The sequence below is a fragment of the Strongylocentrotus purpuratus genome, unplaced genomic scaffold, assembly GCF_000002235.5.
Source record: "Strongylocentrotus purpuratus isolate Spur 01 unplaced genomic scaffold, Spur_5.0 spur5_scaffold_11, whole genome shotgun sequence".
In the NCBI taxonomy this organism is placed as follows: domain Eukaryota; kingdom Metazoa; phylum Echinodermata; class Echinoidea; order Camarodonta; family Strongylocentrotidae; genus Strongylocentrotus; species Strongylocentrotus purpuratus.
The window spans coordinates 2,537,263-2,544,249 of record NW_022145596.1 but is presented as its reverse complement, the minus strand read 5'-3'; positions in this window follow the sequence as shown (position 1 = coordinate 2,544,249).

Genomic DNA, 6,987 nt, shown 5'->3' with positions numbered 1-6,987 from the left:
TTCTTAACAGTTTATTGTAGACTTTGATGAGGATGGGGTGATCAAATTTGCAGTTGGGACACAAATGAAATGTCTGCAGATTTGAATGTTTGGCGATGATAGTAACAATTAAAATAAACACAAGTATATTTCCAACAACAATCACAGATTTTCGACGCTCCTGGGCCCTGTTTCATAAAACTTGATATCAATAACATGTTACAAGCTACTGTTATAAGCTACTGAATCAAGACATCTGATTGGCTGAGAGCAAACTTGATATCAATAACATGTTACAAGCTACTGTTATAAGCTACTGAATCAAGGCATCTGATTGGCTGAGAGCAAACTTGATATCAATAACAAGTTACAAGCTACTGTTATAAGCTACTGAATCAAGGCATCTGATTGGCTGAGAGCAAATTTATCATAGAAATAAAGAATTTGTTATAGATAAAAAAAGTTTTATGAAACGGGCCCCTGGTTAAAAGTTCGACAAGGACGGCCAATAAATCTTGCAAACTCACATGTTTGGGGCACTTTTTCTTCCCCTCCCCCTCGTTGATTGGCACGTCCTAATTCTTAAATATGATGTATCATTGAAGAGGATCTGTGTAAATTTTGATGATTTATGAGTTGACCGATAAACACTCTCGGGATGCGATTTATGGTCTGCATGACAGATAGTCAGGAAAACGGTAATTGAATTTTAAACTTTGCAGAACTCAGCAGGAAAATGCGATTTCGTAAAAGAAAATGTTGCTTTGTCAAGGGAAAGCCCTGCAGTTTCATCTTTTTATGACTGAATTTTTTTGAGAGTTTTCTTCGTTGAGGAAATAATCCTTGAGGAAGAAAATAGAAACTTTATTATCATAATAATCAGGATTTATTATAGTGCTTGATACGGAATACCATCTTTAAGCCAATAATAATGGATATTTTACCCCGGTCATCAGGTTCATTCACGCACAATGTGCACCACCTCTACTCCTTGGGGAGTATTCCTGTCATACGGTCACTGTGAGGGCATATAATGGCAATTACGAACACAAAATCTTTCTTCATCCTACCAGGCTCCCATTTCTCTCCTGGGTAAGGAGTGTCAAATGTAGATAAATGCCTTGCCAAAGGACTTTATTATTATCCAGTCTATTTCCATGCATGGTCTAACCTGTGATCTATGTGCGGGGGTGTATCTTAGCTTACAGCCTCTGGTAATTCTGAATCCTTTCGAGCAACTGTCGCCTTATGATAGCGAGGTCGTCTTTTTTCATCTTATCATGCTTATATAATAATTTATGACTAATTTATATAACAAGTTTACCAACAGCGCATGTCACCATAATTTTTTTTTACAAACTTTTGCAAGCCCGTTTCGCTCGCTAAACTGCACCGTTTAAATGTGGGCAAAGTCGGACAATTGACTAAAACAATGGTACAATGAACCAGAAATAATTTTGATCAGGTCTTCCTTCTTTTATAAACTAATTCCGTTGTCATTGTATGAATCTAATCATCCCCTAAAAGAAACAATCTGCAGACTTGGCCCACACTAATTCTTGTTGATATACAGACATTTCGAGAGGCGTGCAGACGTATAAACAGGCAATCATTACTAATAAGGAAATGCTTATTGCCATATTATGGGACTGGATAAACTGACATTATGCCAATATCTTGATTGAAAATTTCCCTCTTGAGGTTGTTTAACTGTGCGGTTGATAACCACAACAATTTAGTTACGTTGTATTTTCTTCTGTCCTACAGTCGGAGGAGCCCCCTCCCAACATAGCCCCCCTCCCCCACGCTGCGTCACGGTGACAATATCTTAAAAGGGGTCATTTAATTTTTTATCAAGTTTAACTCTGTCATGAGACCTCGATCATCACTCTACAAAGACTAATCAGAATATTGTGTGTAGACCAGGTAGACGATATAATAACAAAGGTTGAGAGGATTTACTCACCGACAGGTTCAGCGCGCCCTCTATCTTTATAGTGGGCATATTCAACCGTGGCCTGTTTCCAATAGGCCTACATATTTGGTAGTGCATTTGGATCAAGCACCTGTGTTAAAAAGTAGCGTTCTAACATTTATCAAGTCATTGTTTTTGATTATTTTTTCGATAAATCATCGTGGCATGTCATCGCCACCAACCAGTATGTTTAATCCCTACTTCCTTGACCGTCGATGTGACTGAAGAGGGAGAGAGAGAGAGAGAGAGAGAGGGGGAGGGTGGGGAGGGGGAGAATAGAAGAGCGAGATAGAGAGAGAGAGAGAGAGAGAGAGAGAGAGTGGGAGAGAGGGTAGAGAGAGAGGGAAGGTGACGGACCTTTTATCGTCATACCTTGTTTCTATGACGATGCATTCCCAGGGGCCTTAAAATCGTACGAGTTTACATTACCATAAAACTTTTAATTTTAATCGTTTCAATAGTTCATATTTTTTATGGTGAGTATCGTGAGTATGTGTCTTATAAGCTATGATTAGAGTAAGAATTTAAAACAAACTCAGAGGTATATATATCTTCATAAAGTTATTCATACCCCTTGTAAATTTGATGTGTTTGTGTTTTTTGTAACTCAAGAATGAAAGGTGGACTGGTTGAATTAGAGCCTTTGTTGAAAACTTTTAGATATAAGCTTCAGTTTGTTCACATTCTGAAGAAACAAAAATCGGGACAAATCAATGCTTCACATACTTAAAGGTAAAGACCAGTATTGGAAACGCCCCAATTTCAAAAAATGAAATGGAAGCTCTCATTACCAATCATGTGAAAGAATATGTTTTGACTAATACATGATGATAAAAAATTTGCCGGGAAACCGCCTACTAAATCATATATTTGGTAAATTTGTTTCTCTCATGGTCTGTGAGAGATATAGGGTAGTCCCATATACATCTTTCTGTGTATAGTGCTTGTAACTTTACGAAGACTGGGCCACATTTCTTTTCATTTTGATGATTCCAGAACCTTGCAGATGCTAGATGCTAGATGATCAACCTTTTCTGATCGATTCCACAATGTTTCTTTCACAATGCAATCGCATGACCATTACTGGTCTTTACCTTTAACACTTTACAGAACTTGGTAAGGATATGAATAATTTAGTTGCTAACTGTATATATATATATATATATATATATATATATATATATATATATATATATATAGCTATCAACATATACATGTAGTTATAGACTAATCTACAGACACAAAATATTTTGATACAAAATTATAGTGCCTGAATTCTTGCCTAAGTGATCATTGACGAAATGATAATTAAACAAAATGATTATTAACGTTAATGGACGAAATGATGTTAGACCATATGACGATTGAACCTAATGGCAATTTAACACAACAGTTTGGAGTATTCTATACAGAATTTTCAGACCTCATGACTCTGTAGTTACTGAAAATGGTTTGTTATCACCACATTTATGTTAATGTTATTTGTTGAGCAATAGACGTTATGTTTATCAGCACTATCAAAACTGAACATCAAACTACCGAAGAACGAACGGGTAAGACAATCAGGGGATGCATGAGAGGGATGTTTTGAGAGATAGACTGGGTAATTGAGAGAGAGAGAGAGAGAGAGAGAGAGAGAGAGAGAGAGAGAGAAGGGTGGTTAGTAGGAATTAAAAGATGGGGTCATCCAAGTTCACAATACGCATACTTATAGGAACATTTCCTAACTACAGAGGATGAACATATTCTTGGAAGGGAAGACATAGAACAAATATAAAGAACCAGTCTACAAAGATGACATTAATTAGTACAAGAACCTCTATAACCATGGTAACACGCTTGGCTAGCCAGGTCACGTGTCTCATAAAATGAACATCCTTTAGTAGAAGGTACCCTCCTTCCTTCCGCTTGTACTTTAAAGGTCAAAGTGGACCACTCCCTAAAACCCTCTTGGAATACTCTCAAACACTTTTAGGTGAGTTTAAATTAATAAGTTCCTGGTGTTGGTGACCTTTAATATACCCTGGCACCATACAACAAGGTGCAGGCGTTTTGAGAAAACAAACAACAAGTAAACGGAAAATGAACAGAAAAAGAGAAAATAATAACAACATAAAATAAATTACACGAACCATAGGCTTCTATGTATCCCTTTGTTTGTTTCAATGGATAATTATGATCTCGATCATGATACAAAAATAAGAAAAATTTTCTTTTTAAACAAAGTACAACGCCTAACCCAGAGATCTGTGCAGTGAATGGTCCGACAATGAGCCAGTCTTGCTTATAACCTGTTTCACATGTGTTTCCATGGTAATAATGTGCAAATCATCCGTTTTCCTCTTCACTTTCCGTGTATGGATGAATGCCGACGTGTATGGATGAATGCCGACGTGCGTGCATGTCATAATAACACGGATATTTCTTTTGACAAACATACAAAGAGTTGCCCGTAACTTGAGAGTGAAAACTAGAACTAGAAAAGGTTATAATATAGACATGGGGTAAACTATTTCTGTTTGCATGTATTGTGTACGTCATCGTTTATATGATACGGATACCAGGCGGGGGCTATGTGCTGCACCCCTATTCCGAGAATTTTGAAACTTTCCATTTACACCCGCTCATATTTGGAAAGTGAGGTTGTTATTTTGAATTTGTTTATCTTAAATAATATATGTTTATGACGTAATTACATTTCCACTGCAATGGCAAAATTTAGAAACGTCGAACGTTAGTCTTCGGGCGCGAAGATCAGAGAAATGTTGCCTTGCGTTTATGTTTTATAAGTTTCTGTACAAATGTTTCAAAGAAAGTGATTTACCATAGCATAGCACCATCATGGTGTCATAACTGAACTCAAGTAACAGGCGAAAACAGCAACGTGGTCAGCTTCTATGCTTTGTTTTGGAATTGCTTTAAAAATTGCTTTTTATACAAAATCATAATTCATGAGTCAGTAAAGATAATGTGATGAAATTATTTCAAATTACAGTGTATTCTCGATAACACAGGTCTGAGTAGAATATTATTGGATTATGAATGCTGTGGTTTTATGTTAAGCGTTCTCCTATAGAAAACTATGAATAAATAATAATTCTGTTATTATTTCACACGGACTTACGGATGGGATGCTGGTTGTGAGGTAAATTTCCGTCAATTATTGAATTAGAGTTTTTATTGCTCTTGAGATGGAATAAATAGCTGTCATGTTCATTTTGTGTTCATGTTAATGTAATGTGGTAAGAGGAATGGAAATTGGACTTGGAATAAAGAGTATGTTTCAGTTGATGATATCACAAGTCTGGTAATATCCCACTGAAAAAGACTTATGATTTGAAATAAACTGGATGTAAGGGATCGATGTTTTGAAAATTAATCAGTGCATACATTTTTTTTACACAGTGGCAAAAAAAATGTCATTATTAGATTTAGTTTGATTTGAATATTCTTTTTCTAGCTACAAAGTTGCAAACTACATGTAAAAGTGAACATTCTGTTGTCTTTTTAGAGATAACTGTGACTGTATTTAACGGCATTGAATTTTGTAGAATTGAAAAAGCCTCAGTCAGAATCCTGAATTTTTTTCTATCCGAATCATACCCCTTGTGGATGTGTTTTAAACATAAAATGCTGCGTTGGCTTCCGACAAACTTAACAAACTAGGAGCAAAGAAAGTCATTTGAAATCTGACATCACGCTCATGGCTCAATGTCACCATAGACGCTGCATGGTCTTGATTGGTACTTATTAGGCGCCAATTGTTTAATTCATTCAACAGAATGAAATGTGAAGGCTAATTACGCGTTTGCTTGAATCAAAGTTAGAAAATATACTTTGAGATCCATTAAATGCATTATGAAAGGAACAGCATGGACCCTCTGAGCAGTGTAAACATTTTCTTTCATTGATGTAATTTGTCGTAAGTGAGAGGGCGTGCCGGTATGCTCTTCCAAGGCTCCTTTATCAACAACAAATTAGAAGGGGAAATAAAAATTCATACAATGTTCCAAAATTGTTCAGAATAATCTGGATGAAATGAAAAAGAACTGATGATGATGAAGATGATGATGATGACGATGATGATTATGATAATGGTTATGATGATGATTATTATGCTAATGATAATGATTCACACTATTTATATGGCGCTATGTTTCTGTTGAATGCTAAGGCGCAGAAAGTAGGCATCAGTAGTGGCATTTAAAGCCCCACTGTCCTACTTGTATAGCTACTTGCTCCCTCTATATAGAAAACTTCCCCAATCGGTGCCTGTTGGTCCCTCATGATCCTCTTTTTCTTATGTTAGTTGAGAGCTGACTTAATGAGATAGCCACCCGTTAGTGACCTCGCTGTGTGGTCTAATCCCTTCTGGCCCAGTAGTATCGAAGGTCTTTAATATTGCAGAAAGCAATGATATTCAGGGGAAGATACATTATCAAGGAGGCGTATGTAATCGGTATCCTATAAAAGGTGTATCACAATTTATTGCCATGTATTGCAGGTAACACAGTTTTTACAATGGCCTTAATGGATATTCCCTCGTCTGTATGTGATAATGATGATGATGATGATGATGATGGCGATTATTATGAATGAAATTGATGACAGCGGTGATGGTGGTGGTGGTATACGTAAATAGGATGACAATGATGACGATGATCGCAATGATGATAGTGGTGATGATGACGACGGCAATGAAAACAGTGTGACAGTTATGAAGAAAACAATGATGGTCATGATGATGATGATGATGATGATTAAAATGATCAGAAGCTAACTGTGATGCTTATAATGGTAGTTCAATGGTTGTTATACAATCACGGATAATGCTGTAAATTCTGTGTTTGCCACAATGCATGGCTATGAATTGAATATTTTAGAACCAAACAACGAGAAAAGTTTTAAAAATCTCTTTTCACTTTGTTATCATGATTATGTAAAATGAAAGAATTTTCAAGACTGTAAACAAAAAAGTTATACTAAGTATATTACAAGAAATCATATAACGCCTCAATCGAAGAAACTGACGT